Source organism: Tachyglossus aculeatus, chromosome 2 (genome assembly GCF_015852505.1).
Source record: "Tachyglossus aculeatus isolate mTacAcu1 chromosome 2, mTacAcu1.pri, whole genome shotgun sequence".
Lineage (NCBI taxonomy): Eukaryota > Metazoa > Chordata > Mammalia > Monotremata > Tachyglossidae > Tachyglossus > Tachyglossus aculeatus.
Window position 1 is genome coordinate 96,990,801 of NC_052067.1, and position 23,204 is coordinate 97,014,004.

At 44.6% G+C, this 23,204-nt stretch overlaps 1 non-coding gene across 1 annotated transcript; it reads right to left on the bottom strand.

Annotated features, from left to right (window-relative positions):
* Positions 1-295: 295 nt before the first annotated feature.
* LOC119923899 lies at positions 296-433 on the bottom strand. Its single transcript, XR_005448998.1, has one exon. It is a non-coding gene; the product is annotated as a small nucleolar RNA SNORA7 (small nucleolar RNA).
* Between the last annotated feature and the right edge of the window lie 22,771 nt (positions 434-23,204).

The following is a 23,204-nucleotide window of genomic DNA, read 5'->3' on the forward strand; positions in this document are numbered from 1 at the left end:
CAGTCAGAAAGCAGCAAGAGGAAAGCTGGGCTTTAAAGGAACATATCATAGGAGCAGGGGAGTGGTGGGTCTTGTCTTATGCCGTCGAGTCGTTTCCAACCCACAGCAACACCACAGACACATCTCTCCCAGAACTCCCCGCTCTCAATCTGCCATCGTTCTGGTAGTGGATCCAGAGACTTTCCTTGGTAAAAATATGGAAATGGTTTACCATGGCCGCCTTCCGCGCAGTAAACTCGAGTCTCCACCCTTGATTCTCTCCCAGGCCTCTGCTGCCCAGCACAGGTGAGTTTTGACGTGTAGCAGATTGCCTTCCACTCACTAGCCACTGCCCAAGCTAGGAATGGAATGGATAGGCCTCTCCTTGACTCTCCCTCCCGTAGCCGTGTCTGGTAGAGGACTGGAAACTCTCCAGGTGTGACCCTGAGAAGGGGAGTAATGGGTAAGGAGAATAAAATAATAAGGTGGAGAGACTTGGTGCCAATGGCAAGGGTTCTCTCTCCGTGATGCTGAGGGAGGGGGCATCCAGCGGAGAGTGTTCAGTTGAGGGGAGATGTGTGCTGAGCAATAATTCAAGAAAATGATCATTCAGGAAGAGAAGCAATGGGGTCTTGTGAACAGTGCACAATCCTAGGGGGTCAGAGGACCTGAGTTCTAATCCTCATGCCACCACTTTTCTGCTGAGTTAGAAATGCCACAACTTCTCTGTGCCTCAGTTCCCTCATCTGTAAAATTGGGATTAAGACTGTGAGCCTCATGTGGGACATAGACTGTCCTATCTGATTATCTTGTATCTACTCCAGCATTTAAAACAGTGCCTAGCACACAGACTATAGGCTCCTTGTGAGCAGGGAATGTGTCTGTTTATTGTTACATTGTACTCTCCCAAGTGTTTAGTACAGTGTTCTGCACACAATAAGTGCTCAATAAATGTGACTGACTGACTGAGAACAGGGTCCCTACCCCAAATGTACAATCAATCAATACTCAGTAGTACAGTACTTTGCACACAGTAACAGCTCAATAAATATAATTGAATTAGTGAACGAATGAAGTGCTTAACAAATACCATTAAAAAACAAAAGATGATTTGGGCAGTAGTGAGGAGTATTTATTCAAGTTGGTAGAGACTGGATCCAGGGAGATCAGTGAGGAATTGGATAAATAGTGCTATTGTCATATGATAAGAACTTGATTCTGGATAATGTCTGTATGATTCTCCCCCTTTCCCCCTCCTCCCCTTCCCCATCCCCCCACCTTACCTCCTTCCCCTCCCCACAGCACCTGTATATGTGTATACATGTTTGCACATATTTATTACACTATTTATTTATTTTACTTGTACATATTTATTCTATTTATTTTATTTTGTTAATATGTTTTGCTTTGTCGTCTGTCTCCCCCTTCTAGACTGTGAGCTCGCTGTTGGGTAGGGACCGTCTCTGTATGTTGCCAACTTGTACTTCCCAAGTGCTTACTTAGTACAGTGCTCTGCACATAGTAAGCACTCAGTAAATACGATTGAATGAATGAATGAATGGTTACTGGCTGAAAAGTTGGAAAGGGAGAGATTTGTGAGATGTTTTTAAGTAGGTTTTAGGAGTATATTTTCCTTCTCAGAGCTGCACCTGGAGAGTTCCCAGTACTCTGCCAGTCTTGACTGTGGGAGAGAGAGTCAAGCAGAGGCCTACCCATTCCATTCCTAGCTTGGGCAGTGGCTAGCAGATGGAAAGCAACCTGCTACGGATCAAAACTCACCTGCGCTGGGTAGCAGCGTCATGGGAGAGAGTCGGGGCAGAGACTCGAGTTTACTTTGCAGAAGGAGGCGAAGCCCGTTGTTGGGTAGCGCCTGTCCCTATATGTTGCCAACTTGTACTTCCCTAGTGCTTAGTACAGTGCTCTGCACACAGTAAGTGCTCAATAAATATGATTGAATGAATGAATGAATGAATGGTAAACTGCTTCCGTATTTTTACCAAGAAAACTCTATGGATCTACTACCAGAACGATTGCAGTTGGAGGTGTGGCGTTCTGGGAGAGATGTATCCATGATGTTGCTATGGGTCGGACACGACTCGACGGCATATGATAAGACAAGGAGTGTATTGGATGTGAGAACAGAATGAGAGTGAGGAGTCAAGGATGATACCAAAGTCGTGGCTTTTAGTCAAAGGGAAGGTGGCAGTTTGTCAGCAGAGATGAGGAAACTGGGAGAAGGAAACGATTTAAGAGAGATGAGAAGTTTAGTTTTAGACATGTTGAATTTGACATGTTGAATTTGAGGAGCCAATGGGCCAGCTAAGTGGAGAGATTCCGAGGGAGTCAGAAGGACATGGGTTCTAATTCCGGCTCTGCCACTTGTCTGCTGTGTGACCTTGGGCAAGTCACTTTACTTCTCTGTGCCTTAGTTACCTCATCTGTAAATTGGGGATTGAGACTGTGAGCCCCACGTGGGACAGGGACTGCTTCCAAACTGAGTTGCTTTTTTGTGGCTTTTAGTCAAAGGGAAGATGGCAGTTTGTCAGCTGAGATGAGGAAACTGGGAGAAGGAAACGATTTAAGAGAGATGAGAAGTTTAGTTTTAGACATGTTAAATTTGAGGAGCCAATGGGCCAGCTAAGTGGAGAGATTCCGAGGGAGTCAGAAGGACATGGGTTCTAATTCCGGCTCTGCCACTTGTCTGCTGTGTGACCTTGGGCAAGTCACTTTACTTCTCTGTGCCTTAGTTACCTCATCTGTAAACTGGGGATTGAGACTGTGAGCCCCACATGGGACAGGGACTGCTTCCAACCCGAGTTGCTTTTTTCCACCCCAGTATTTAGTACAGTTCCTGGCACATAGTAACTGTTTGACAAATACGCTCATTATTATTATTGAGAGTGAGGGAAAGAGTTCCATGAAGGGATAGCCCCATTTTGAACTGGGACCTGTTTACTGGGCAAAGTTCTCCAAATCTTCTACTTATTATGTATCCAAACTATCTTGTATCTACTCCAGCACTTAGTAACATAGTGACCACTTAACAAGCACCAGAGTTGTTATTATTTATTATTAGATGATTGTATAAGCTGCCACAGTTTCTTGCCTCCTCAACCACTGTCTTAGTGACTTAAACTATATTAATCACTGACTTAGTGACAAAGGGGCAGAGCCAGGGCAGAGGGAGATGGGATCCCATTGTGAGCAGGGATTGTTTCTATTTCTCGCTGAATTGTGCTTTCCAAGCACTTAGTACAGTGCTCTACAGCCAGTAAGCGCTCAATAAATGCAATTGAATGAATGAATGAATATTGAATAATGAATAAATACTGAATAATGAATAGAGAAGCAGCGTGGCTTAGCGGAAAGAGCACAGGCTTGGAAGTCAGAGGTCGTGGGTTCTAATCCTAGCTCCGCCACTTGTCAGCTGTGTGACTCTGGGCAAGTCACTTCACTTCTCTGTGCCTCAGTTACCTCATCTGGAAAATGGGGATTAAGACTGTGAGCCCCACCTGGGGCAACCTGATAACCTTTTATGTCCCCCAGCACTTAGAACAGTGCTTTGCACATAGTAAGTGCTTAACAACTATCATTATTATTATTACTATTATTCCAGCTCCCACCTGTCAAAGAGAAGCCTCTTTGTCCCCTTCCACCAAAAACACCCCTCCTGATGCCCCTCTCCCAATACGCAGTGGACCCAGGAGACGAGGTTATGAGAGAAATGCCCCAGGAGGGGCATTTATTCCTCTGCCTCCTCTTTGTCTGAAGCAGTACTGATGGCAGACATGTTCTCCCCCAACTTAAGGGGACTCTGATGGGGGAGAAGAGGGATAGTAGAAGTGGGCACAGCCTTCACACCCACTGCCAAGGATCCAGAACGCAGCATTGTGAAACTTGTGGGGAAGGATGCTGATTTTTATTTGGCAGGAACATTCTCTCTTTTTCTCTCTCTCAGTCTCTGTCCCACCATGATTTCACTGCATCAGAAAATTTCTTCCAATCAATCAGATCCAGGCTTCCAGTATCAAAACAGAAGACACATCTCATGAGCATGATGTAAGCTTGCTCTGGGTGGGGAATGTGACTACTAACTGTTGTATTGTACTTTCTCAAATGCTCAGTAAAGTGTTGTGGACATAGTAAGAACTGAATAAATACAATTGATTGATGGATTTAAACCCTACTAAAATCACACGCCTCCTCCAGGGAGCTTTCCTTGACTAAACTCTCATACTCCCACACCATTTTCCTCCTTTCTGTCTCAGCTATGCATTAAGTCCCACCCCTTAAACACTTACCCAGTCCATCCCCACCCCCACAGAACTTACATGCATATTGCTAAACTCAGTTGCTTTTCTAACCTGTAATTATTTTAACATCTGTCTCCCCAATAAGACTGTAAGCTCCTTGAGGGCAAAGATCAGGTGGACCAACTCTATCATATCATAGTCTCCCAAGCTCTCAGTACAGGGCTTTCATACAATAAGCACTCAATAAATAATAAATAATAAATAATAATAAATATCATTGATTGATTGATCTGTCAGCCTGTGACCATGAGCAAATGACTAAAGTGCACACCTGGGGGTCAGAGGACCTTGGGTGAGATTTTTGGGCAGGTAGCTTCCCTTCTATATACCCCAGTTTCTTCAGCTGCAAAATGAGGATTCAATACATGTTCTCCCTCCTGTTTAGACTGTGAGCCATCATAATCATCATCAATTGTATTTATTGGATACTTACTATGTGCAGAGCATTATACTAAGTGCTTGGGAGAGTACAAAACAACAGAGTTGGTAGACACATTCCCTGTCTACCAGGAGCTTACTGTCTAGAATGGGAAAATGGCATTTATATAAATAAATAATTTCTACTATGTAATTTGTAGATATGTACATAAATGCTGTGGGGTTGAGGGTGGGACAAATATCTCCAAAGATCACCAATCCAAGTGCATAGACAATACCAAAGGGAGAGGGGGCCGGGGGCTGGTGGGACAGGGAGCGTATCCCAGTGCTTGGAACAGCACTTGACACACAGTAATAATAATAATAATATTAATAATAATAATAATAATAATGTCATTTATTAGGCGCTTACTATGTGCAAAGCATGCATTCATTCATTCATTCAATTGTATTTATTGAGTGCTTACCGTGTGCAGAGCACTGTACTAAGCACTTGGGAAGTACAAATTGGCAACATATAGAGACAGTCTCTACCCAACAGCGGGCTCACAGTCTAGAAGGGGAAGACAGATAACAAAACAAAACATATTAACAAAATAAAATAAATAGGATAAGTAAATATATACAAGTAAAATAAATAGAGTAATAAATCTGTACAAACATGTATACAGGTGCTGTGGGGTGGTGGTGAAGGAGATAGGGTGGGGAGAAAGCACTGTTCTAAGCGCTGGGGAGGTTACAAGGTGATCAGGTTGTCCCACGGGGGGCTCACAGTCTTAATCCCCATTTTACAGATGAGGTAACTGAGGCACAGAGAAGTTAAGTGACTTGTCCAAAGTCACACAGCTGACAATTAGCAGAGCCGGGATTTGAACCCATGACCTCTGACTCCAAAGCCCATGCTCTTTCCACTGAGACATGCTGCTTCTCTCTACTTACTGTACTTACTCTGTTCTGGTCACTCTGTTCTGTACATAGTACGGTAAGTACTGCATTAGTAAGTCAGAGAAGTAGTGTGACTCAGTGGAAAGAGCACGGGCTTGGGAGTCAGAGGTCATGCGTTCTAATCCCAGCTCCGCCACTTATCAGCTGTATCTTTGGGCAAGTCACTTAACTTCTCTGGGCCTCAGTTACCTCATCTGTAAAATGGAGATTGAAACTGTAAGCCCCACGTGGGACAACCTGATTACCTTGTATCAACCCCAGCGCTTCGCACATAGTAAGCGCTTAACAAATGCCATTATTATTATTATTTATTTACTTAACAAATACCACAACCTCTCCCCCACAACAAAACTACACAATCTTACACCCAGAAACCTCATCTACACCACCAGAAGCTTTCTGGATTTACTGCCTCATTTTCCCAACCTCAGCACTCCTGGATGTGTCTGCTTGTTCTCGATTAATCTAGTCACCTGCTTCTATTACTTGCCCCCTTGGATACCTTGGATACCCGCCCCATTGATAAGGATGGACCACCTCTTGGCATATTCTCTCTCTCTAGTTCAAGTGCTCTTACTCAGTAGGTGAGTAATACAGTGCTCTGTACACTTTGGGTATTCAATTCAATGCACTACAATACAATTCCCCCTCTAGACTGTAAGTTCATTTGGCCAGGGAATGTGTCTATTTATTGTATTGTACTCTCCCACGCACTTAGTACAATACTCTGCTCACAGTAAGCGCTCAATAAATACAACTGACTAACTGACCAACTACTATAAATACGACTGATTAATCAACCCAAAGCAAACACTTAAATAATGAGGATAGAAAGAGCATCTTTTATTCACAAGAGTTTGCTGGTGAAGCTGATTCTATTTCTAATGGGGATTCAGTATCTCCCAGGCCTTTTTTTTTGCCTAGCCTTACCTTTTTTATCTTTTTTTAAACTCCAAATATTTCTTTATGCTCTCCATCCCTCTGCATTTCAGGCTGGAAAATTGGACTGCAAGTCAACAGCGGTCAATTTAATTTGCTACCATTCCCTCAGATGATTTCTCTCAGAATCACTGGAGCCTGTGTCTGTCTCTCTTTTTTCCCTCCTCACCTCCTCTTGCAGTTCCATTTTCTGAACTTCGGTTTCTTCGCCGTGCCGCTTTCACCCTGATCCGCACCAGTTTCCGGGAGCTGCAGCCCCCTCCATCCCCCAGGTCCTGGCTGAACTGTCAGGAGCTGGAAATCTGGGCTGGGGCTGGGGAAGTTGCTTTCCAACCACTGGAAAGTGAGAGGGTCTGAAGGATGGAATGACTCTCTGGGCACTGGGGAATCACATAGACGAGCAGCTGGTCGCAAAGTCATTGACTCCAAATGAGATCTGGATGGCTAAACCCCTAATTGAGATGCAGCTCTTTGCTCGGACAGCCCAGGTATGGAAGCTAATTATGCTCCTGGAGTTATGGGAGTGGGGCTGAGGCAAGCCTGGACCTGTCGGCAGATTCCCGGGATAGGCCCGGAGCTTCTCAGCCAGCCATTGCTTGGGCATCCTCCTGGGTCCAAGAAATCACTAATTAGAATAAAATTTGGAGTATTTTTTAAGTGCTTACTGTGGGCTAGGCACTGTCCAATCACATCACATGCAGCTCCAGTCCCATTGTGAGCTCAGAGTCTAAGGAGGGAGAACGGGTATTTTATCCCCATTTGATAGGTGAGGTTATTGAGTCCCAGAGAAGAGAAGTGACTTGCCCAAGGTTACACGGTGGTCAAGTGGCAGACCCAGGATTAGAACCCAGGTCCTCTGACTCTAAAGCCAGTGCTCTATCCATTATGCCACAGCTGTGAACACACACCCCACACTCTTTTTAGTTCTGTCCAGACAGGCCGGACTATGGAGGAAACACTTAATGTTCAGCAGGAATCACTGCTCAGAAATCTTACATTCCATCTTTTGCCCCCCTGGATGGAGCTATTAGTAGGAGTAGCAGGAGTAGGAGTAGATAGAGGAGAAGGAGGAGGAGAAGGAGGAGGAGGAGAATGAGGAGGAGGAGGAGAAGGAGGAGAAGTAATAGTAGCAGTAATGTTATTCAAGTTATTTGTGAGCACTTCCTCTATGCACTGTCCAAAGCTTCAGGAAATGTGCAGGGATAATGATTCTGACAGTTCTCTGGCCTAAAGACACGTCACAGTCTGAAAAGGGAGAGGGAGAGTATTGGAGAAAGACCCATAAAGAAAGATGTAACATTAAAAAGTAAAGGAAGAACACATTAACAAACAGTTAATTTAGCACTGTTATCTGGTTGCTTGTGATTTCACACTTATTGTTCTTTATATCATCTATCTTGACTTAGATTATGACCCCAGTGGTGAACAGGGACCTGGTTTGATGTAATTATATTGTATTTACCCCAAAACCTTGCAAAGTACCTAGTGACACTGTGAGCCCCACATGGGACAGAGACTCTGTCCAACTCAATTTGCTTATATCTGCCCCAGAGCTTACTACAATGACTGGCACATAGAAAGCTTTAAACAAATACCATCCTTATTATTATTATAATTAGTGTATAGTAAACACCAAATAATTTCAATTGCTAACTAAGAATGCACCTCTCAGGGTCGCACTTGGAGAGTTTCCAATACTCTACCAGTCTCGACTATGGGAGGGAGAGTCAAGCTGAGGCATATTCATTCCTTTCCTAGCTTGGCCAGTGGCTATCGAGTGAAAGGCAATCGGCTACAAGTCAAAACTCACCTGTGCTGGGCAGCAGCAGCATGGGAGCGAGTCGAGGGCAGAAATTCAAGTTTACTGCATGGAAGGAAACAATGGTAAACCAATTCTGTATTTTTACCAAGAAAACTACCAGAATGATTGCAGATGGAGGTGGGGCATTCTGGGAGCGATGCGTCCAAGGCGTTGCTATGGGTCAGACACAACTCGACAGCATAAGACAACAACAACAACCAAGAATGGGTAATTCATGACGATGCAGAAGAGTTGGTAGACTTGTTCCCTGCCCAGGAGGACCTTACAATTTAGAATGGGAGACAAAAAATAAACTACAGATATGTACCTAAATGCTGTGGAACTGAGGGTGGGATGAATGTCAAGCGCTTAAGAGGGTATAGATCAAGTGCATAGGAAACACAGAAAGGAGAGGAGTAGGAGAAATGAGGGCTTAATCTGGGAAAGTCTCTCGGAGGTGACACAAAGACTTCAAAGGTGGGGAAAGTGATCGTCCGTTGGATATGAAGGGGGAGGGAATTCTACACTGGAGGCAGGGCATGGGCAAGCGATGGTCAGTGAGGTAGGCAAGATCAAGGTACAGTGAGTAGGTTGGCATTAGAGTCAGTCAGTCAGTCAGCTGCCAGCTTGTACCTCCCAAGCGCTAAGTACAGTGCTCTGCACACAGTAAGTGTTCAATAAATGCGATTGAATGAATGAATGAATATTGAATGCTTACTGTGTGTAGCGGACTGTACTAAGCACTTGGGAGAGTACAGTACAACAATAAACAGATGCCCACAACAAGTTTACAGCCTAGAGGGGTAGATAGACATTAACATAAATTAATAAAATTACAGATATGTACCTAAGTGCTGTGGGGCTGTGTAAAGTCTGTGTACAGGCTGGGTACAGACTGGGTACAGGCCTAAGGGACAGATTGGAATTCTAAATAGCTCCACTGACAACTCCCAGCCTGACCCTGAGTCTCAGTTTCTCTTTTATGGAGTGGCAAATGCAGTATCATCCATCTCTCAGGGATTGAGGAGGATTAAGGAGTCTGTTTGATCAGATCCTCAGATCTCCCTGCTAAAAGAATGCGTATAAATATGAAATATCATTACGTTTGTTTGGCTTTTTATATGGGACTGGACAGGAGACATTGAATGGATAGGCTGAGGACTGGGGTTTTTGGCGATTGGAAAAGTCACGCACCTGTCAGAAGAATAAGGGACTCAGTCTGTCCGATTCCTATAGATCTGAGGGAGAAGATAATTGCTTCAGATTGCATTAAAGCACTGCGCTAATCATGTTTCCAAGGAGCTATAGTGTTTACAGAATTTCTCCTCTCATACTCAAGCCTGGGGCTTTTTTAAGATTTTTAAGTTTTCAAACAAAGCATTGTGGCCTAGTGGCAAGAGCACAGGCCTGGGATTCGGAGGACCTGAGTTCTATTCCCAACTCGGCTAAATGCTTGCTGTGTGACCTTAGGCATGTTGCTTAATAATAATAATGGCATTTAGTAAGTGCTTACTATGTGCAAAGACTGTTCTAAGCGCTGGGGAGGTTGCAAGGTGATCAGGTTGTCCCATGTTGGGCTCACAGTTTTAATCCCCATTTTACAGAAGAAGGAACTGCGGCCCAGAGAAGTTAAGTGACTTGCCCAAAGTCACACAGCTGACAATTGGCAGAACTAGGATTTGAACCCATGACCTCTGACTCAAAAGCCCGTGCTTTTCCCACTGAGCCACGCTGCTTCTCTACTTTTCCGCACCTCAGTTCTCCTGTTCTCCCTCTTAGACTGTGAGCCCCAGGCCATACAAGAACTGTGTCCAACCTAATTCACTCGTATCTACCCCAGTGTTTAGAACAGTGTTTGATGCATAATAAGCACATAACAAATACCATTTTAAAAAAAAGAAGAGCCCCTCTTTGGCAAGAGGAGAGCTGCCTGAAATCATGATTTTCCCCTGACCCCACAGACATGGCGTGTTTAGTCATTAAATTATTTTTCTCCTATCTCTCTGGCTGACCTTCTTCATCTCTTTGCCATCTCTTTCTCTGCCTGCCACTCCCTAACTGTGGGGATCTTTCAAGGCTCAGTTCTGGGTCCACAACTTTGTCATCATCCTTGATTCCTCTCTCATTTTCCATCCACGCATCTGGTCAGCCACCAAATCTTGTCAATTCCTTCTTTAAAACATCTCCAGAATCTGCCCCTTCCTTTCTAATAATAATAGTAATAACAATAATGTTATTTATTAAGTGCTTACTATGTGCCAGGCACTGTACTAAGCCCTGGGGTGAATACAAGCAAGTTGGTTGGACACATTCCCTATCCCACGTGGCACTCACAGTCTCAATCTACATTTTACAGTTGAGGTAACTGAGGCACAGAGAAGTTAAGTGACTTGCCCAAAGCCACACAGCAGACAAGTGGCAGAGCCAAGATTGGAACCCATGACTTCTGACTCCGAAGCCTGTGCTGTATCCACTAAGCCATACTGTTTCCCCATTAATCAATTGTATTTATTGAGCTCTGTGTGCAGAGCACTGTACTAAGCACTTGGGAGAGTACAATATAACAATATAACAAATGCATGCCCTGCCCACAGTGAGCTATGGGGGAAACAGAACATTAACATAAATAAATACATTACAGATATGTATATAAGTGCTCTGGAGCTGGGAGAGAGGATGAATGAAGTGAATAAGTCAGGGTGATGCAGAAGGGAGCTGAAGAAAAGGAAAAGAAGGCTTAATCAGGGAAGGCCTCTTGGAGGAGTTATGTTTCCAATAAGGTTTTGAAGGAGAGGAGAGTCATTGTCCTATATGAGGAAGGAGGGTAATCCAGGCCAGGGGCAGGATGTGAGTGAGAGATCTGTGGTGAGATAGATCGAGGTAGAAGGAGATCAATCAATCAATCAATCAATCAATCAATCAATCAATCGTATTTATTGAGCGCTTACTATAAATGTTATCAAGGTAGAACCAATGAGATTTGGTGGCAGACTGAATATGTTGGATATGGAATGAGAGAGATGAGTCAAGGATAATTCGAGATTTTGGACTTGTGATACAAGGAAGTAGGTGATGCTTCAATAATGGGAAAGTCAGGGAGAGGACAGTGTTTTCCCGAGAACGTGCGGAGTTATACTGTGGTAAGGGAAGGAGTTCCAATGTGGGAGCAAAGGAATTGAGACGGAAGACTTGGTACAGTGAAAAGGAAGTTGATGTGGGAGGAAAGAAAGCAGCAAGTTGGGGAATAACAGGAGAAGAAGGTGGACGGTAAGATTGTAACAGATGGTAACAGCTCCACCATGTAAAGTTATTGTAGCAGTGGTGTCTCAGTATGGCAACTATCTTGTGAGGTGTTTTGACAGCCTCTTTCAGTTGGTGGAGGACTTGGACTTCTGCTTTGCTGTGGGCATCCAACGTTTTAGCTGAGCAAAGTGTGTTGGCTGGGTTGTAGTAGGAGGGTATGATGTGAAATAGGAAGAGACAAGGTGATGTACTCAGTGCTTAGAACAGTGCTCAGCACTTAGAACAGTGCTCTGCACATAGTAAGCGCTTAATAAATACCATTATTATTATTATTACTGCTTAAACTCAATGGTCAGGAGTTTTAGTTTGGTGCAGAGTTGGACAGCCAACCACTGGAGATTCTTAAGAGTGGGGAAACATGGGCTGAACAAGTACTGCTCCAAGCACTTGTCAGATTCCGATTCAACTACTGCATCAGTCTTCTTAAAGACCTCCCTGCCAGCCTCTTCCTTCTCCAATCCAGGCATCACACTGTTGCTTGGATCATTTTTTTCTAAAGCTTTGTTTGGCACATAACGCCCCATTCCTCAAAATCCTCTAATGGTTTCTCATCAAGGAGAAACTCTTAACTTAGTCAACTCTTTCCCTGCTACTTACCCTTGCTTATGTCAATTCACCTTACCCTTGCTTATGTCAATTCACCCTAATCATTTTGCCTTGTTCTCTTCCCTCTTGCTATTAACATCTTGCTCACGCCCTGCCTCCTGCTTGGAACTCCCTTCTTTTTCACATCCAGCAGACCTCTGCTCTCCCTACCTTCGAAACCCTTTCTAAAATCACATCTGTGGAAGACCTTCCCCAGTTCACTATTTCCACCCCTACTACCACTCCAGAACATCTGGTAGCCTTTCCCCGCTCCTCCTTGTAGCACATATGTCTTATGCCATCAAGTCAACTCTGACCCATAGCGACACCATGGTCACATCTCTCCCAGAATGCCCACGTCCATCTGCACTCGTTCTGGTAGTGGATCTACACGCACTCCCTTGGTGACCTCATTCGCTCCCACGGCTTCAATTATCATCTCTACGCTGATGACACCCAGATCTACATCTCTGCCTCTGCTCTCTCCCCCTCCCTTCAGGCTCGCATCTCCTCCTGCCTTCAGGACATCTCCATCTGGATGTCTGCCCGCCACCAAAAGCTCAACATGTCGAAGACTGAACTCCTTGTCTTCCCTCCCAAACCTTGCCCTCTCCCTGACTTTCCCATCTCTGTTGACGGCACTACCATCCTTCCTGTCTCACAAGCCCGCAACCTTGGTGTCATCCTCGACTCCGCTCTCTCATTCACCCCTCACATCCAAGCCGTGAACAAAACCTGCCGGTCTCAGCTCCACAACATTGCCAAGATCCGCCCTTTCCTCTCCATCCCAACCGCTACCCTGCTCATTCAAGCTCTCATCCTATCCCGTCTGGACTACTGCATCAGCCTTCTCTCTGATCTCCCATCCTCGTGTCTCTCTCCACTTCAATCCATACTTCATGCTGCTGCCCGGATTATCTTTGTCCAGAAATGCTCTGGGCATATCACTCCCCTCCTCAAAAATCTCCAGTGGCTACCAATCAATCTGCGCATCAGGCAGAAACTCCTCACCCTGGGCTTCAAGGCTGTCCATCACCTCGCCCCCTCCTACCTCACCTCCCTTCTCTCCTTCTACAGCCCAGTCCGCACCCTCCACTCCTCCACCGCTGATCTCCTCACCGTACCTCGCTCTCGCCTGTCCCGCCATCGACCCCTGGCCCACGTCATCCCCCGGGCCTGGAATGCCCTCCCTCTGCCCATCCGCCAAGCTAGCTCTCTTCCTCCCTTCCAGGCCCTGCTGAGAGCTCATCTCCTCCAGGAGGCCTTCCCAGACTGAGCCCCTTCCTTCCTCTCCCCCTCGTCCCCCTCTCCATCCCCCCCATCTTACCTCCTTCCCTTTCCCACAGCACCTGTATACATGTATATATGTTTGTACATATTTTTTACTCTATTTATTTATTTATTTATTTTATTTGTACATATCTATTCTATTTATTTTATTTTGTTAGTATGTTTGGTTTTGTTCTCTGTCTCCCCCTTTTAGACTGTGAGCCCACTGTTGGGTAGGGACTGTCTCTAGATGTTGCCAATTTGTACTTCCCAAGCGCTTAGTACAGTGCTCTGCACACAGTAAGCGCTCAATAAATACGATTGATGATGATGATCCATAGAGTTTTCTTGGTCAAAATATGGAAGTGGTTTACCATTGTCTCCTTCCATGCAGTAAACCTGAGTCTCTGCCCTCGACTCTCTTCCATGCCCCTGCTGACCAGCACGGGCGAGTTTTGACTTGTAGCAAATTGCCTTCCACTCCCTAGCCACTGCCAAGCTAGGAATGGGTAGGCCTCTGCTTGACTCCCTCCCTCCCATAGTCAAGACTGGTAGAGTACTGGAAACTCTCCAGCTACGACCCTGAGAGGGAAACACATATGTACATAACTTTAGACTCTATTCCTTTCCCTCCCTGTAATTTATCTTAGTCTCTCTCTCTCTCTCCTCTCTCTCTTTCTCCCTCCTAGATTATAAGATTCCCCCAAGGCAGGGATTGTGTCCAACTCTATTATACTCTCTCAAGACATACTAGAGTGCTCTGCACAGAGTAAGTATTCGGTAAATTGAATTATTCCTTCATGGCTTTTGGATTTAACTGCCTTAGGCAGTATTATCCTCCCCATTTTACAAATGAGAAAACTGAGGCCCAGATCAATTATTAGCTCAAAGTCACACAGCAAACCTGTGATAGAGCTGGGACTGGAACTCAGGTCTCATCGATCAATCAATATTTACTGACTGTAAGCTTGTTGTGGGCAGGAAATGTCACCGTTTATTGTTGTGTTGTACTTTCCCAAGGGCTTAGTACTGTGCTCTGCACACAGTAAGTGCTCAATAAATACAGTTGAATGAATGCATGGAGTTCTTACTGTGCTCAGAACACTGCACTAAGTGCTTGGGAGAGTAATAATAATAATAATGTTGGTATTTCTTAAGCATTTACTATGTGCCAAGCTCTGATCTAAGCGTTAGGGGAGATGCAAGGTGATCAGGTTGTCCCATGTGGGACTCGCAGTCTTAATCCCCATTTTACGGATGAGGTAACTGAGGCTCAGAGAAGTTAAGTGACTTGCCCAAAGTACAGTATAACAGAGTTGGTAGACACGTTCCCCGAGCACAAGGAGCTTACAGTCTAGAGGGAGAGACAACCATTAATATAAATAAAGAAATTACGGTTATATTAATAAGTGCAGTGGGGCTGAGGTAGCAGTGAATAAAGGGAGCAAATTTGTTCTCCATAGAACAAGCTCAGTCCCATTGCAACCTCTACATATAGACCCCCGGATCATTTCCTTGTACATGACAACAAGGAGCATGTTAAGCAAGGAAGTACAGCCTCAGGTGAGGTGGTGGAGCACTTAGTACAGTGCTTCTCACACAGTAAGTGCTCAATAAATACGATTGGATGAATGGAGCAGAGGAAGCTGGAAGGCAGGAGGTACTAAAGGAGCAGGCTGGCACGTGCCAAATAGGCTTCCCCCCGTACCCAGGGGAAATCCTAAAAAACAGAGGCTTCGGGAAAACTGTGTTAGCAAAAGGCAAGAACTATAATGGCCACAGGCACTGTAGGTTGCAAATGAGAAAGCACAGCAGATGGTTACCTTAAAGTGGGGAAGAGATTGTCAATCAATTAATCAATGACATTTATTGAGCACGTACTATGTACAGAGCACTGTACTAAGCACTTGGGAGAGTACAGTACAACATAATTAATAGACATGTTCCCTGCCCCTAACAAATTTACCGTCTAGAAGCAGTGATGCTTTAATTCCCTTTGTCCACACCCAATCACGTTGTGAAGACATCAACATACCCAATCTCCTGGTTAAACACCTCAGCATGCAAAGATCCAACCAAAAGCCTTCCTGAACCTGTTACTCTAATCTAGTCTCTAATATGTGTATCATGATATTATTAATAATAATGACAATATTTGTAAAGTGCTTACTGTGTCAAGCAATGTGGAAGATACAAGCTAATCTACTTTTCTATGGCATTTCTTAAGCGCTTACTGCATCAAACACTGTTCTAAGCACTGGGGTAGGTACAAGTTAATTAGGTTGGACACAGTCCCGGTCCCATGTGGCACTCACAGTCTTCATCCCTATTTTACAGATGAGGGAACTGAGGCCCAGAGAGGTGAAAGGTCCAGATAAGAAGGGGTAGATAGTCACTCAATTGTATTTTATTGTCATATTTATTGAGTGCTTACTGTGTGCAGAGCATGTAATTAAGCACTTGGGAAAGTACAACATAACAATAAACAGACACATTTCCTTCCCACAACGAGCTCAGAATCTAGAGGGGGAGTTTACAGTCTAGAGTGTATGAAGCACATGAAGTGACATAATAATAATAATAATGATGATGGCATTTACTAAGCACTTACTATGTGCAAAGCACTGTTCTAAGCCCTGGGGGGATACAAGGTAATCAGGTTGTCCCACCTGGGGCTCACAGTCGTCATCCCCATTTTACAGATGAGGTAACCGAGGCACAGAGAAGGTAAGTGACTTGCCCAAAGTCACACAGCTGACAAGTGACAGAGCCGGGATTTTGACCTGCGCCAGGTCGCACAGCAGACAAGTGGCAGAGCCGGAATTAGAACCCAGGTCCTTTGGATTCCCGGGCCCATGCTCTATCCACTAAGCCAGAGTGCTTTCCTAGACTGCTTCCTTCATCTCATTCATGGATGAGCTGTCTACGCTGGGTCACTGGAGGGAGAGTTAAGGAGAGAGGGGGGAAAGAGAGGTATATTGGATACACCATCTTCACCCAAGAGGAGAGAATGTCTGAGGAGTGACATTACACGATTCCACCGAGGGTTCCAGTGACCCTGTCACAAGCAGAATCTGAAAGGGAACACTCTGAGGGACTGACCCAAGATGACACTGTTTGTTTGTTTCTTTTTCTTTTTTTCTATGGCATTTCTTAAGCACTTACTATGTCAAACGCCGTTCTAAGCACTGGGGTAGGTACAAGTAAATTAGGACAGACACAGTCATCATCATCATCATCAATCGTATTTATTGAGCGCTTACTATGTGCAGAGCACTGTACTAAGCGCTTGGGAAGTACAAACTGGTAACATATAGAGACAGTCCCTACCTAACATTGGGCTCACAGTCTAAAAGGGGGAGACAGAGAACAAAACCAAACATACTAACAAAATAAAATAAATAGAATAGATATGTAAAAGTAAAATAAATAAATAAATAAATAGAGTAATAAATATGTACAAACATATATACATATATACAGGTGCTGTGGGGAAGGGAAGGAGGTAAGATGGGGAGATGGAGAGGGGGACAAGGGGGAGAGGAAGGAAGGGGCTCAGTCTGGGAAGGCCTCCTGGAGGAGGTGAGCTCTCAGCAGGGCCTTGAAGGGAGGAGGAGAGCTAGCTTGGCGGATGGGCAGAGGGAGGGCATTCCAGGCCCGGGGGATGACGTGGGCCGGGGGTCGATGGCGGGACAGGAGAGAAAGAGGTACAGTGAGGAGATTAGCAGCAGAGGGTGCGGGCAGTCCCTGTCCCACATGTCTAAGTAGGAGGGAGAACAGGTAACCCCATTTTACAGTTGATGAAACTGAGGTACAGAGAAGTTAAGTGACTTGCCCAAGGTCACACAGCAAGCAATTGGCAGAGCAGGGATTAGAATCCACTAGGCCACATTGTTTCACAAGTCTACACTGCTTCACTAGGCCATGCTGCTTCTTGTCATCTGCCCGGTGCCTAAGAACAGAAAAGAGATCCCTAATGCATTGCTGTGGCTGAACAAAAGGCTCTGACTGAACGAGTCTTCAGAATGCTGTCACTTTCAAACCAAAGATGTGAGGAGTAACTGAGGTCGACTTTGTAGACTCTCTATTGATCAATCCTATTTCTATTTCAAAGCTAAAGATACCCATTTGAAAGCCACCACTCCGATATGAAAGAGGGGCCTTTTCCTCCCAGACTTTGGGTGGGCCTTTTCCTCCCAGACTTTGGGTGGGCCTTTTCCTCCCAGACTTTGGGTGGGCCATTGTTGAGACTTTGCCCACACGTAGGGGGGGAGGTTAATCTCAAAATGGGAAAAATCAATCAATCATTAGTATTTATTAAGTATTCACTGAGGGCAGAGCATTATTTTAAGAGTAGAAGACATAATTCCTGCTCTCAGTGATCTTATAATAAAATGGGGGACACAGGCTGATAGAGGTTATTTATAGTTGAGAGGAAAGAGAGATACAACTAGGTTTTTTTGTCTTGTGTTTTGATGGTTTTTGGGTATTTGTTAAGTGCTTACTTAAGAGAAGCAGCATGGCCCAGCAGACAGAGCACAAGTCTGAGAGTCAGAAGGACTTGGATTCTAATCCTAGCTCCACTGCTTGTCTGCTGCGTGACTTTGGGCAAGTCACTTTACTTCTTTCTCTATGCCTAAATTGCCTCATCCATAAAACGGGGATTGATGATGATGATGATGGCATTTATTAAGCACTTACTATGTGCAAAGCACAGTTCTAAGCGCTGGGGAGGGTACCAAGTGATCAGGTTGTCCCACGGGGGGCTCACAGTCTTCATCTCCATTTTACAGATGAGGTAACTGAGGCCCAGAGAAGTGAAGTGACTTGCCCAAAGTCACACAGTTGACAAGAGGCAGAGCTGGGATTTGAACCCATGACCTCTGACTCCACTGAGCCACACTGCTTCTCATAAAGAGAAGCACTTCTCACTTCTCATTAAGAGTGAGCCCCATGTGGGATAGGGACTATGTCCAATTTTATTAGCTTGACTCTACCCTGGTGCTTGGAACAGTGCTCCCCCACTTGTCTGCTGTGCAACCTGGGGCAAGTCACTTCACTTCTCTGTGCCTCAGTTCCCTCATCTGTAAAAATGGGGATTAGGACTGTGAGCCCCACATGGGACAACCTGATTATCTTGTATTTCCCCCATTGCTTAGAACAATGATTGACACATAGAAAGCGCTAAACAAATACCATCATTATTATTATCATTATTATCCTTCTCTCATTGACTCCCATCTACTTTACTTCTCTTCAGACAGAAGGCCTTTCACTCTTTGCAGTCTACCAAGCTGATTTATCAACATTCAACTGTGCCCGGCTTCAAGTTTAATATTCCTAAAGTCGTAACTTCAGGTCTGGGTGCTAAGTACCCCCTACTCTATTATTTCAAAATTGAAACCCTCTCTGAACCTCTCACTGCCTGTCTCTCTAACCCCTGATGAGCCTACCAACTCTTTTATTGCTGAAATGGGAATTTTCCAAAGCCCCTCCACCTCATTTCCTTTCAGCTACTACTTTTTCTCCTTTCTTGATCAATTAATCAAACAGTGGCATTTATTTATTTATTCATTTATTTTTATGATATTCCTTAAGCATTCACTGTGTCAAGCACTGCGGTAGGTACAAGATAATCAGGTTGGACAAAGTCCTTGTCCCATATAGGGCTCACGGTCTAAAGGCTCATGGTCTAAATTGGAGAGAGGAGGATTTAAACCCCACTTAATCACTATTTATTGAGTGCTTACTGTGTAGAGAACACTGTAATAATAATAATAATAATAATGGCATATCCCAGCTCCGCCAATTGTCAGCTGTGTGACTTTGAGCAAATCACTTCACTTCTTTGTGCCTCAGTTCCCTCTTCTGTAAAATGGGGATGAAGACTGTGAGCCCCACGTGGTACAACCTGATCACCTTGTAACCTCCCCAGCACTTAGAACAGTGCTTTGCACATAGTAAGTGCTTAATAAATGCCATTATTATTATTATTAAGTGCTTACTATGTGCAAAGCACTATTCTAAGCACTGGGGAGGTTACGAGATGATTAGGTTGTCCCACTGCGGGGTTGTGGGGGGGGGCCCTCACAGTCTTAATCCCCATTTTACAGATGAGGTAACTGAGGCAACAGAGGTAACTGAGGTAACAAAAGTTAAGTGAATTGCCCAAATTCAGGCAGCTGACAATTGGTGAAGTCACAATTTGAACCCATGACCTCTGACTCCAAGGGCCGTGCTCTTTCCACTGAGCCACTATGCTTCTCCTAAATACTTAGGAGAATACAATGCAATAGAGTTGGAAGGTGTGATTCCTGCCCTCAGGGAATTTACAGTCCAGGCAGAAGCTCTTCTTCCTAAACATCTGACAAGAGGATTTGTTCCCACTGGTATTTTTTTTAATGCAACTTGTTAAGCACTTACTATGTGCCTGACACTGTACTACGCACTGGGGTAGATGCAAGATAATCAGGTTGGACACAGTCCCTGTCCCACATGGGGCTCATAGTCTTAATCCCCATTTTACAGATGATGTAATTGAAGCACGGAACAGGCGGGTGGCAGAGCCAGGATTAGAACTCAGGTCCTCTGATTCCTATGCTCTTTCCACTAGACCATGATTTTTCTGCTTCAACTCCTCTGGACTTCAGCTCTCCTCATCTTCGAAGCTCCTTTTCCCCCAAACCCCCTATCCTTCAAGAAATCTTCCCCAACTAATTCCCTATGTCAAGGGAAGCAGCGTGGCTCAGGGGAAAGAGCCAGGGCTTTGGATCAAAGGTCATGGGTTCAAATCCCGGTTCTGCCAATTGTGAGACTTTGGGCAAGTCACTTCACTTCTCTGGGCCTCAGTTACCTCATCTGTAAAATGGGGATTAAGACTGTGAGCCCTCTGTGGGACAACCTGATCACCTTGTAACCTGAACAGTGTTTTGCACATAGTAAGCACTTAATAAATGCCATCATTATTATTATTAATCCAGCATCCACTTAGTGACATGCTACCATCATCAAGACTGACATACATAATATATACCTATGTATTAATATATACATATATGTATACAGTCTATTGTACATTCAATTATTTATAGTGCTATTGCACTCTCATACTCTCGAGCTATTACCCTGCTTCTTCTCTGTTGTTCTTTTGGTTCTACTTCTAAATAAGTTAGGTCTCACTGGCTATTCCTTTAGATTGTCAGCTTCCCTGAGGTCAGGGTTAGTGCCTTGTCTCTGGTGTGCTTTCCCAAGTGCTTAGTACAGCAGTCTGTGTACCCTCCTACTGTGTACGGTTGGAGTTCAATAAATACTGACTGAAGGATTGAAATGGGTGGCCAGTGGAGGTGTATGAAGAGTCAAATTCGTAATAATTTATTATGGTGTTTGTTAAGTGCTCGCTATGTGTCCAGCATTGTTCTGAGCACTGCAGTAGATATGAGTTAATCAGGTTGGACACAGTACCTGTCCCACATGGGACTCCCAGCTAAGTAGAGAAGGAGAACAGGTGTCAAATCTCCATTTTATAATTGAGAAAACTGAGGCACAAAGAAGGGAAGTGACTTGTCCAAGGTTACGCATCAGAAAAGTGGAAGAACAGGGTTTAGTACCCAGGTACTCTGACTCTGAGAGCCGGGCTCCTTTCACCAGGCCATGCTGCTTCCCAAATTCATTCAGTCTTATCTATTGAGCGCTTACTGTGTGCAGAGCACTAAATGACATTTAAGAAGATGATCCAGGCTGCAGATTGTAGTAGAAGTAAAGAGAGAAGTTGGAGGCAGGGAGACCACTGAGGAGGCTGGCATGCAGAGAACCTGTAGAAAACTTGAACCAGGGTGGTGGCCATTTGGATGGAAAGGAAGTGATGAATCCAATAAATATGGTGGAGGAAGAATTGGCATGACTGGGGCAAAAAAGGACACATAATCTTTCTTTTCTCTTTCTACCTCTGCTGAAAAGCTTTTTCTGTAGGTTCCAGTTTCAGGGCAAGTTCATTAACACAGTGATCTAAGGAATTTGCTAATTCCACATGCTCTCTTTAAGCTGTGACTCTCTACCCAGACCAGAGGTCTGGGCAAATTCCACATTCTTCTTCTTCACATGAGAGTTTTCTTGACTGTCCCATGGCCATGTCAAGGAGATGGTTTTAATGTCCTTTCTCCTCAAGATAACGAGAGCAATATGCATCCCCAATTTCTCATTTGCTATACTCAGTAACTTAATTTCCCATTCCGACTCAGAATGATTTAATTTCTCTCTTCATTGATTCCTTGTTCTTCAAGGAAATGGATTTAACTTCACCAGTCAGATATATTTTATACATTTCGAACGGTGGCCACTCAATGATTTTTAATCCTCAGCCTCTCTCTTTTGAAGTTCAGATGAAGTTTTCCGTCTTCCCTCCCCCTTCTTTTCGGCTGTTTATTCTTATCAATCTTCAGATTTTGCAGGGTGGCCATAAAGCTTCTGGGGCCCCGACAGTTCAGGCTCATTTATATCTTCCCCAAAGAAATGACTTTACTTCTCTTCAGACAGAAAGCCTTTTGCTCTTCGCTGTCTACTGAGCCGATTTATCAACATTCAACTGTGCCTGGCTTCAAGGTTGATCTTCCTAAAATCATAACTTTAGGTCCGGGTGCTTAGTAGTATGCAGTTTGGATTTCTCGATTACTGAATGTCAAACCGAACCACACCAGAGACCTCTTGATAGAGTGATTCTACTTCATTTTTCTACCACACTGAACTTCCTCGCACCTTGGCCTCAGCCTCCAATTCCCCACTCCAATCCTCCTCAGCCTCAAAGTGCGAGCACTTATCACGGCCGCTACGTCTCTGCTGTTTCACGACGCGGTCCAGGAGGTGGAAAATGAATACTTTCCTTGTGTTTGCTTTCTTTCTTGAGCTTATTATAGAGCCACTGACTTGGAAGAAAGAGCATGAACCTTTTGGAGAACTCACAGCTACCTTGCAAATCACTCTTTGGGAGGTTAGAGATGGAGAATGACACCACACTGTCATCTGCAGGGGTCTGGAAGCACAATTTGCAGTAGCCCTTGGCTTTTCACATCAGAGTACTACAGGCTTGGAGAAAAAACGGTAAAATAAATGCTTTCCAGATGCTCACAAACTAAAGGGAGAGAGTAGTTGTGTTAGATGGCTAGATGGGCTTTAAAAGCCCTCCAAACACATCAAGGTTCTCTTCTGTTAATTTTTTAATGGGGTTTTTTGTTGTTTTTTAAGCACACTGACTGTGGGTCAAGCACTGATCTAAGCACTGGGGTAGATACACATTTATGAGGTTGGACACAGTCCCTGTCCCACATGGGGCTCGCAGTCTAAGTTGGAGGAATTAGGATTCAATCCCCATTTTACAGATAATAATAATATTGGTATTTGTAAGAGCTTACTATTTGCCGAGCACTGTTCCAAGAGCTGGGGTAGATATAGGGTAATCGGGTTGTCCCACGTAGGGCTCAGAGTCTCCATCCCCATTTTACAGATGAGGTAACTGAGGCACCGAGAAGCTGTGACTTGCCCAAAGTCACACAGCTGACAAGTGGCAGAGCCGGGATCAGAACCCACGACCTCTGACTCCAGATGAAGTAGCTGCGGCACAGAAAAGTTAAGTGACTTGCCATAGATCACACAGCAGATGAGTGGAAGAGCTAGGATTAGAACCCAGGTCCTCTGACTCC